An 11531-nucleotide genomic window follows, 5' to 3' on the forward strand; every position below is an offset into this window, starting at 1 on the left:
AGGCTATAGGTATGCTGTCTAAAAGCTGTTCCCTAAGGGTAACACATTCCCTAGCCTCTGTGCCTTCACACACGCCATTGCCTCTAATGAAATCTCTCCATCCACCTCTTGACCTGGCAAATCAAACCTCTGTTTCAAGTTCCAGCTCAAATGTTACCACTGCCCTGAAGCCTTCACCTCACTGTGGTACCTGAGCATAATATATGCCGTACTTAATTCCCCTGATTATTTGCACCTCTATCATAGTAAGAGAAATACACAAGATAATTGTAGGTAATAATACTATAGAGAAAACACAACAGGTGTATGTGACAGAGTGACGTGAGGCAGGAGGCAACTTCGGATGGGTCAGAGAGGTCTGCTATAAGAAGGTAGATTTGGGTTGGGGCCTGAGAGAAAAGAAGACTGTGTCTGAGGGCTGAGTGTTGCCCGTGGAGGGAAAAGCATGTGTGAAAGTCTTAGGTGGGAGTGAGTTTGATGGATGTGAGGACTAGCAAGAGGGGCCAGGAGGCTACATCATCCTGAGCTGTAACAGCATAGCAGGACACAGGCTGAAGAGGAAAGCAGGCTCTCCCAGTTGTGATAAGCAGTCAGGGTTCCATCCTATGTGGAACAGGAAGCCACCAAAACATTTTAAGCAGGGACGTGACCTAAAAGATGATTCTGGTTGCTGAGTGAGTAATGGCTTACAGAGTGGAGACATGAGATGGTTGGTGGTGGTTGGTGGTAGTGATGGTGGCCAGGTCTAGCACAGTGGATGGAAGATAGAGATGTAGTGGGTTGGGGTGTAATTTGGAGACACAGCTGAGAGCATTTACTGACGGGTAAGATGTGGGTAATGAGGGCAAGGGCTTGTATCCACTTCCCGACCATACCAGTGTGCGTTCCCAGAGAGCAGGAGGCATTTCCTGAATCTCTGGATGGTGGCACCATGCCTCCGTGTGCAGGGACTGTGTGACAACATCGCACCTGCTCAGACAAGTCCGAAAATGCATTCCCTAGGTGTGTTTGTTTCCACTCTTCTTAAAGCTTGCAATAAATTGCCTTGTCATCTGTCTGGTCTCAAACAAGCCATCCCTCTGTGGCTGGCGACTCCTCAAGGGCAGAGTGCCCAGCCCACAGAGGTGCACTATCCAGACCTGCTGGAGGCACTGAAAAGGCCATAGGTGCTAACACCTTCGAAACACAGCAGAGGCAGCAGCACCAGAAAAAGCCCACAAGACCAGAAGCTAAAGGCCACACTCATTTGTATGTGACAGTCACCTAAGTGTACAGCTTAGCGATCAGTAGCATTGACTATTGGTCACCCGGTCATGAGGCAACAACCCCTGGAAACACCTCAGACAGCACCAGGGTTCTGGGCATCTGGGGGCCTGTTAGATTCATTTTAAGCTGGAAGAAATTCCGCTGACATTCGCTGCTCCTTCAGGTTCTGAACTCTTCTATGATTAAAAAGCTCACAAGCAACTTGTGCTCTTGCTCAGAGATGCCAGTGTCACTGTACATTACTAAGCTGTTGAGTCTTCTTTTCCTCCCCGCCTCCCTAACTGTGCCTGAAACAATTCCATGAATATTTCCTCCCAGATGTCTTTCTGAATGGCCCTGAATGTCAGTAATCTCTTGGAAATTGGCCACTGCTGCTGTTAATGTCTAGGTTGTCAGACCTCTAACAGCCTTTGGATTTGTCATGGGCTATTAACTAGCTAACTCTTCATTAAGTCTTGGTAAAGATTGATTTCTGGGGGGCTGATCTGGCTCCACTTGTTTGCTAAATGGAAGAAACAGATGTGTCTGCCCACATCTCCAGCGGTTTCACTTTTTAGGATGCTGTGGCCTAGGCACTGGTTGGTAAAATCTTTGTCCCAAGGGGTTGGGCAAAATTGGCCTCCGTGGCCACGGTGACAGCAGGGCAATGGTAGCTTAGGGTCAGTTGCAAGAGCTAGGGGGTACTGGAGAAACCAATCACTTCCTCCCCTCACCAAGCCCACCCCGAACACACACCACTTATTGGACTTTGAGCAAATGACTCACCCGAGCTGAGTCAATCACATTGTTTTTTTCCTGGGAATCTGGATTTCAGACACAGAGACTAAGAGACTTTAATAAGGTTGGGGGCTGGGGTTGGCACCGAAGCTACAGCAGAGAGGGGAGCAGAGGCCAGGAGAAGCCACTGTGCAGAAAGATGCAGGCACGAGCTGCCTGTCAACTATCCAACTGTGCCCTTAAAATAAACCCTATGAATGGGTGTCTTTTACTTGTAACCACTCATCTCTAAGAACATTGGTTTTGATGTCAGACCAACCTGGAATCAAATCTTGGTACTGGCACTTCCTTTGTTATCCTTTCACATATAACCTCTACAGGCTCTGGCTTCCTCATCTGTAAAATGGGGCTAAAGCCAATCATTTCATGGAGTTGTTGTGAGCATTAAGTGAGTCACCATTGGTGAAAGAACCTGCCTCACAACAATAAATGAACTGTTGAATGCATAAATGCTCTAAAGCAGTGCTGCAATGGCGTGATCTCGGCTCACTGCAACCTCCACCTTCTGGGTTCAAGCGATTCTCCTACCTCAGCCTCCCAAGTAGCTGGGATTACAGGTGTCCGCCACTAGCCTGGCTAAGTTTTGTATTTTTAGTAGAGATAGGGTTTCACCATGTGGGCCAGGCTGGTCTCAAACTCCTGACCTCTGGTGGTCCGCCCACCTCGGCCTCCCAAAGCAGTGGTTCTTAAGGTAGGAGAGGAAGGGTTATCGCCCCAGCAGACGTGACATATCTGGAGACATTGTTGGTGGTCACATGGTTGGGGGCTGCTAGTGGGAATCTAGTGGGTAGAGGCCAGGGACACGGCTAAACATTCTACACAGGTCACTTCCCAACAACGACGATCTGGTCTGAAATGTCAATGCTGCTGCGGATGAGACACTGTACTAGAAAGTCTGGATTATTGCAGTCAACTAGGTCGGGGACTCCTTCCCAGTGATAACATGACCACATTTCACACCAGCAGGACTGGGGAGCTTCTCGAACTTCCCCAGGAGAGGAGAGAGAGGGATGGCAGCACAATTTCAGAGTCCGATGGGGGTACAACAAACTCAACTTTATCAGAACTGGGTGCCAGGTCCCTGGACTGATGTTGGGGTAGGGATGGCAGAATAAATCCAGGCAATGGTAAAATGTGGGTACCAGAATAAGATATTGGGGTTCTGGGGAGGTCTGTGGCAGTTTAAACAGATTCTAGATACCACTCAGGGACAGAGCGGAGAAGCAGTTCCTGTGGAGAAGTGACTATCAAAAGCTAACAAGGTGGCAGTCCAGGTCCCCAGGCAAATGGCTGTGCTCCATTAGGGGCAGAGAGAGGCGACAGCAGACCCTGTAGTTCAGTGAGAACATCATTGTCCTGGGGACCCAACCTCAGCTCTCGAGATCCCAGGTTCTGGGCATCCGTTGCTCAGATGAAGTACCTGGTACACTGCTCCGCTTGAGAAAGATGGACTCAGGCCTGGATGGGACTGAAACTACAGCCGGTGGCGGGAGGGCCTGAGGTTGAGCAGGAAGAGGCTCAAGCCCATAACTAGGATGATTACAAACCTATGAATGCATTCTGGACTTCAAAAGATGTAAAGGATGAATGATGTGAATGACACAGGTTTTGAATGACATAAGTTTTGCCATTTTAAATAGTGGGGCCAAAAACACCAAGTTAATTAAGAAACCTGCAGAGATATGTGTGTCTATATATATATACATATATATATATATGTATATATATATGGCCAAAGGCAATGGTTTTCAATGTGTGGGCCCCAACCAGCAGCATCATTATCCCCCGGGAGCTTATCAGAAATTCACAGGGCCCTTGCCAGCCCTATTGAAAATAGTCTGAGAAACACTTGCCTAAAGAAGAGAGACCTAGGTAACAGACAATGAAAAATTGAGATTTTAACTCTCTGCGGAATGAAATCCTAAGCTGGGACTATAGCCTTCTCATAGCTCTGCTCTACCTGAAGTAAAATCAAGGAATTCACAGGTGAACTAAGTGGGGCTTCACAGTTGATTCTTCAACACTGATGCAGTACAGTGGCTACTGAAATTGCAGCCTTGGACAAGACAGCCTGTATTGCACTTCAGTACAGCTGCAGATTCTGATACATGTGCACAGAAAAGATAAGTCTGTATAATAAAGAAAATATTTTTTTGTTTTTTGAGACAGAGTCTCACTCTGTAGCCCAGGCTGGAGTGCAGTGGCATGATCTTGGCTCACTGCAACCTCCGCCTCCCAGGTTTAAGCGATTCTCCTGCCTCAGCCTCCCAAGTAGCTGGGATTATAGGTGCCCGCCACATTGCCTAAACTAGTTTTTTTTTTTGGTATTTTTAGTAGAGATGAGGTTTCACCATGTTGGCCAGGCTGGTCTTGAATTCCTGATCTCAAGTGATCCGCCTGTCTCGGCCTCCCAAAGTACTGGTATTACAGGTGTGAGCCACCATGCCCAGATGGCAATAATTTTTTAAAGATGTTTTTATGTGTCCACTGTAGGCTATCCAATACAGTTTACAACCTGACACCAGATACTTCTTAAACCTCTTAGTTTCTTAACTTATAAAATGAGAAAATCCCTTCCAGCTCTGATTAGGTCTAAGATGAACCCTAATGTATACATCAGACACCTAGGAGGATCTTATAACCCAGTTGGAAAATGGTAATAAAATAAATGAAACCCTCCCTTCCCTTCATTAACACTTAGAGCTTGCCCACAGATGCGCACCGGTGTACTGTCAATGCCATCACAAGAGGACAGAGCGATGCGGGTTGGACTTGGGATCAAAGGCTGAGCCAAATCTGAACCTTGTATCCTAGCAACTGGGTGACTGAAGCCAAGTGACTTGAGATGTTGATAATATCTACTTTGCAAGGAGGCTCTGAAGGCTTATGTGAGGAAGGGAAGTACTGAGTATAGATGCTGGCACTCAGCAGTAGCTCAATAAATGTACCTTGCCTTTGCATTACAAAAAATGCTAAATCATATAATGTCTAAAACAAATGACTAGAGATAGGAAATAGGGACTTTTGTTATTTATAATTCTGAAAAGCTGGAAGCCACAAAATGACCTAGAGTAGAAGACTGGCTAAATAAATCAATTGCACATCCGTATGATAGCCTATTATACAGCTATTAAAAATGCTATTTAAAGACAAATTAGTGGGATAGGAAAAATTTCATATTATAGTGGTTAGAGAAGATATATAAATAGCATAGTTCAGTTATATAAAAATAATATTACCCTATATATGCATGCACATTTATTTCTTTGAAGGATACATATACATTATAATGGTAATTTCTGGGTGGCGGAATTATAAGTGACTTTTATCTCTTGTGTATGCTTTTCTATTCCTTAAAACGTTTTACAATGAGTATGTGTTACTCTAAGAAACAACATTTTTTTTTTCTTTTCTTTTTTTTTTTTTTTTTTTTTTTTTTTTGAGATGGAGTCTTGCCCTGCCACCCAGGCTGGAGTGCAATGGTGCGATCTCAGCTCACTGCAATCTCTGCTTACTGGGTTCAAGTGATTCTCCTGCCTCAGCCTCCTGAGTAGCTGGGACTACAGGTGCATGCCACCACGCCTGGCTAACTTTTTGTATTTTTAGTAGAAATGGGGTTTCACCATGTTAGCCAGGATGGTCTCAATCTCCTGACCTCATGATCCACCTGTCTCCGTCTTCCAAAGTGCTGGGATTATAGCCAACATCTATTCATTATTAATTTCAAAAGTAAGAGGGAGCAGGATATAAGCCAAGGCTCAGAGGATGGCTGGAGGTGAGAGATAGAAGGATGCTCAGAGGGTGTTCAGGCCAAGGGGAAGCAGATGGAACCACACAGCAGGTGTTGCGAAGGGATGGGGGACAACCTTAGAAGATCTGCTTGTTGGAAGCCAGAGAGCAAGCCAGGAGTCAAGGGAAAGAGGAATCAATGGACAGATCGGGTGGCACTTTGGGCAGAAGCTGGAGCATCAGACAGGCTGGACTTGATGTAACAGTTGGCAAAGGAGCCACTGCAGCTTCCTAGGCAGGTGATGACTTAAGAAGAGCAATTCTGTGGGCTGCCTCAGTCTCCGAGCACAGGATGACCTGAAGACAAAGGGATCTAGGAGGAGGAAGATGAGGGGCCCTGACCGTGATGGGATCTAGAGGAAGGAGCTCCAGAGTGTGGATGCCTCCAGGGATGAAGATCCAGAAAGACTTCCTGTCCACTTGGGTATGAAGGGAAAGGCTGGGAGAAGGGAGCTAAAGGTGCCTCTTGTTTGCTTGCCTGAGAGAATGAGGATGTGGCAGGGCTGTCACTGAAACCCACAATGGGAAGAGATTTTATCTAGTGATCTAGCAGACAGAATGTGCCTGTAGCTGGGGCCTGTATGAACAGGATAAGAGATGAGTTCCCAGAGACAGAGAGAGGAACAGGGGTTCGTGAAGTTCATTTCAGGAGGTACACATCATTCAAGGACTGGAGAGGAAGAGCAGACCCAGAGAGGGATAAAACAGTGGGCACTGAGATAGGAGGGAAGCCAGACCTGCCCTCCCTCCCAGAAGCCAAGGCAGGAGAGTGTCCCCGGGAGGGTCATGGTGGAGATGAGGCAGAGGTCACTGGTGGGGCTGACTCTGGATCCTAAGAATTCATATAACGGTCTATGAAGCTGCCAGATACAGTTACAGCAAGAGTAGGAGAGAACCAGGCTGAAGCTGGAAGGAGTAGCTGGGTCTAGAGAAAAGTTCCTTTTCAGACAGGGGAAGCAGAAGCAACAGAAGCATGCAGAACATGTTGAAAGCACAAAGGAAGCAGACTCCCAAGGGGATGAAAAAAACCGACTGGGGAGAAACAGGAGGAGGGAGGCACAAACAGGTGCTTAAGCTTCTCTGAGTTCCCCTGGACCGATCTCTACAAGGAGGGTTATAATTTTGACCTCTCGGGGTTCTGAGTAAGAACTGAATGAATTAACTCATGTAAAACACCCAAGACTGTTGACACGCAATCTATGAAAGTGGTTGTCATTATGTGGAAATAAAGAAAATGGATGAGATGCAGTGGATTGAAAAATGTGAACCAGGAACCTGGTGGGAACTTCAGCTAAGAAAAGAATACAAATGAAATAAAACTTTTCTATGTATGGAGCCAATTGAAAAGCTGCCATTCAAATGTGGGCAGTCCTGAACAAAAAGGTGTCAAAGCATGTTTAGGCGTTGGGGTTGGACTGGACTGGATGACTCAAGGATGTTTCTCACACAGTGGAACGGACCTTCACAGCCTGCCAGGGCCAGTGAGGGGCTGGCAGTCCTCACATCTGGGGCCTGCTTCCTCTGATTATACAGGCAGAGCAAGAGCACCTGCACTGTGTGATGTTTAATTCTCACTGGATGTTTGGCCCCTGTTTGTTTTCGTGGCTTGCAATTAAAGAGACAGAATATCTATAATACCACGGGCAACGCTGTCCATGATATCTGTACTCTACCTCAGTTTTGTGGGTAAAACAGGTCCAAACACTTCCTCCCACCCACCTACCTTTGGGGCTTAGCCAGGTCTAGGAGGCTCGCTCTGGTCAAGGAATAAGGTCAACTGGCATCCATGGAAAGCAAACACAGTTAGTGGTTGGCCAACTACTAACATCGCAGCTCAAACAACTGGGTCAAATGACTCTTGGCACATCAAACAGCCATGTCTGTGACAAATGCACAAAGGTAGGTCACCAAAATAGTGACAATTACCCCAGAACAGAAGAGCCCATCCTAGTCATCTTGTTTCTACAATCTCTCTCTTATCTTCTAATGATTCTGTGGCCACTTGAGTCATCCCTCTAAAATACACATCTTAAAACCTGCTGATGACTTCCTATGGCCTAAAAGATCACCTGACACCCTAGGGATGGAAACCATTCCCAAAACATGACATCAACTTTTTACTTCTCCTAGGCCTGTCCTATGCTTGCTGATTTCTCAGTGTGCCTTGTGCTTTCACTTTCCTATATTTTCACATCTTAGCATACACTATCTTCTTTGCATGGAAAGGCTGCCCTCCTCCCTCAGCTATCTGGTGAACACCTACCCACTCTTTGAGGCACATTAAAGTCGCACCTTCTCAGACCTCCACCTCCATGTTACAGTCAATGGCCCATTTCTCTGTGCTTTGTAGGACGTGGGCAATGCTGGGTTTTCCAGTGTGTTCCTCCAAATCAGGTGACTCTGTAATTTCCCAGTGCCCGGTGTAGGGCCTGTCACAATGCTCTTAAGTGTTCAGCAGGTAGATGAATAAGCTAGGCAGACAGATAGCCTCATTTCTACATCAATTGGCCCAACCGTGTGGATCCCCTCAAAATCATTTTCTAGATGGCATAATAAAATAGTCACAGCTGATCCCTTAAGTCATCCTCCACTTTTGTCTGCAACAGTCAACCTCTTTTCCCTTTTAAAATTAATTTTAAGTTCGCTAGGCAAGATGATCTGAGTAGGTTTGCACAGCCTCTGCCTGGCACATTTCTGACACTGTGTGAATGTTAAATGGTAGCAGTAAAAAGAAAGAGTAAAAGTGTTTACTCAAGGAAAGATGAGAATAGCTAGCTGTAGATGGAAAACAGCACCAACTACTGAAACCATCTGGCTGAGAGAGGACAGGGCGAGAACGTAGACAGCGCCATTAAAGAACCCCAGAGTCACGTGGGGCTCTTCTGAGACCTCTCAGACCTCTTGCCTGCTTCCACCCACTCTTTGGAAGGTGCATTCTGCTCATTATTTGGTTTGAAGCTAAGCCTCATGGCCATTAAATTAAATAACACCCCGCCCCCACCACACTTCCTGCCAACCCTCCAATTACATGATTAGAATGTGATAAACATCATTAAGCTAGAAATCTACAGCGTACAGATTGGCTAAAATATTAAAATTAAATATTTAAATGTCATTACATTTATCCTCTGTGTTTATGTGCTTCTAATTCTGAATTCCTTTCTGTACCTAAGATGGTGTTTCGTCTCCTTGGACCTCTGCAGTTCCGATTTCTAATGTCAGCTGACATGTAGGAAGGATGGGGAGGATGGGGCAGGCTCTAAATAAGTGGAAGAGCCCTTAGATTCTGTAACTATGATTTGAATTACACACATATGCACATACATTCAGTGAAACCTGACATCTCCATCTGCATTTAAAACATACGGGTTGAAAAGACCACATAATTCATTCGAGACTCCATTGGCCGGCATAGTCTACCATTGCTTTCCCTGTTCTCTGAATTCACAGCATGCAAAAAAATTGCACAACTTAGTCTTCTGCTGTGTATTAGCTGATTTATTAAAAGTTCCGCCCATTTGGCAACCATTTGATTCATGCGCTGAAGTCTCACCTCCCAAAAAAGGGCTTCTAGTCTATTGTGCTCGGAAATATGAATCTTCTGTGTCTCCCTCCCTGCCCCTGCAATGCCTGTTCTGCTAGATGTCTGCCCTGGATAAATACCTGTTGATTGATGGAAACATACCTGTATTACACCCACACAAAAGGGTTAGGAGGAACAAAGCACTGCCATTCATCTTAGGAAAGCTGAAATAAATCCAGTTCTTCTTCCTGTCCAGGGTTGTTATAAGGGAAGGGGGCCGGGCATATTGAGGCTTCCTGTAGACTAGACACTATCTACAAAAGCACCACATTCAATTTAATGCTCATAGCAACCCCATGAGATGGGCATCACGAAGGAGGCAGAAAGTCTGAGGTCAGATGGGTCCAGGCCACACAGAATGTCGGGAGGAGTGAGGACACATGCCCAGAGGTCTAGGATTGCTCAAACTGAATTGATCTTAGTATCATCAAAATGCTGACTCCTAGGCCCAGATCCCAGACTAAGTCAACTTGAATTTCTACATGTTACATCTGAAAATGGTCATTTTAAACAGCTCCATAGATGCTTTTGATGTTTTAGACCCACAGTCAAAGGACAGTAATTAAAGAAGGCTGAGGACCATTCTGTTCTCCTTCAGAACCACCCCACCTGACATTATCAGCCTTAACCACCCTAATATCCCTAGGTGGCCTAGTATGTCACAGGCAGTGGGAGAGGCTGGTAGTATTGTCCAGGTATATGCCACTTGCTCCTCAAAATTGCACAGGCAGAGCACCAAGCACGTTCTTAGGAGAGGAGGGCACCAGTGTCATGGCAGGACGCTGCTCTTGGAATGTGGATGGGTTTATAGTTGCATCATCTGCCTTTGGCCACTGCCCATTTCCTGGGCCAGGAACTTGGGGAAGATAACGTGATTGCTCTCATTTCACCCTGGGATATCTCTGGGCACAACAGATTCAAATGCCCATTAGAAATCAGGATCTCCAAAATTCACTGGCCTGGCATGAAAACCAACATCTGAATGGAACCTGAAATATTCAAATAACTGATCTGTTTGCATGCTTTTGAATAGACATTCCAAATTTCCCTAATATTTGGCTTTCTTGAAAAGATTAAGGTGACAGATGCAAAATTAGTATTAATGAAGCTGGGTGTCAAAATTGCATGTGTCCTTTATTTTTTAAATTTTTTACTTTATGTTCTGGGATACAAGTGTAGAATGTGCAGGTTTGTTACATAGGTATACATGTGCCATGGTGGTTTGCTTCACCTATCAACCCATCATCTAGGTTTTAAGCCCCCATGCATTAAATATTTGTCCTAATGCTTTCCCTCTCCTTGCCCCGCAGCCTCCAACTGGCCCTGGTGTGTGTTGTTCCCCTCCCTGTGTCATGTGTTCTCATTGTTCAACTCCCACTTATGAGTGAGAACATGCGGTGTTTGGTTTTCTGTTCCTGTGTTAGTTTGCTGAGGATGATGGCTTCTAGCTCCATCCATGTCCCTACAAAGGACATGATCTCATTCCTTGTTATGGCTGTATAATATTCCATGGTGTATATGTACCACATTTTCTTTATCCAGTCTATCATTTATGGGCATTTGGGTTGGTTCCATGTCTTAGCTATTGTAAATCGTGCTGCAATAAACACACATTTATGGGCATTTGGGTTGGTTCCATGTCTTAGCTATTGTAAATCGTGCTGCAATAAACACACATGTGCATGTGTCTTTATAGTAGAAAGATTTATATTCCTTTGGGTTTATATCCAGTAATGGGATTGCTGGGTCAAGTGGTATTTTCTGGTTCTAGAATCTTGAGGAATCGCCACACTGTCTTCCATATGGTTGAACTAATTTACAATCCCACCAACAGTGTAAAAGTGTTCCTATTTCTCCACAGCCTCACCAGCATCTGTTGTTTCTTGACTTTTTAATAATCACCATTCTGACTGGTGCAAGATAGTACCTCACTGTCGTTTTGTTTTGCATTTCTCTAATGATCAGTGATATGGAGCTTTTCTTCATATGTTCGATAGTCACATAAATGTCTTCTTTTGAGAAGTGTCTGTTCATATCCTTTGGCCACTTTTTGATGGGGTTGTTTTCTTGTAAATTTAAGTTCCTTGTAGATTCTGGATATTAGATCTTTGTCAGA

General features: G+C 45.2%; 1 protein-coding gene across 4 annotated transcripts in view; it reads right to left on the reverse strand.

The window, feature by feature from the left end:
- Nucleotides 1-11531, reverse strand: part of SLCO3A1 (solute carrier organic anion transporter family member 3A1) — a 324947-nt gene that overhangs the window by 119235 nt on the left and 194181 nt on the right. The window lies entirely within an intron of this gene.

This window comes from Macaca thibetana, chromosome 7 (genome assembly GCF_024542745.1).
Source record: "Macaca thibetana thibetana isolate TM-01 chromosome 7, ASM2454274v1, whole genome shotgun sequence".
Classification (NCBI taxonomy): domain Eukaryota; kingdom Metazoa; phylum Chordata; class Mammalia; order Primates; family Cercopithecidae; genus Macaca; species Macaca thibetana.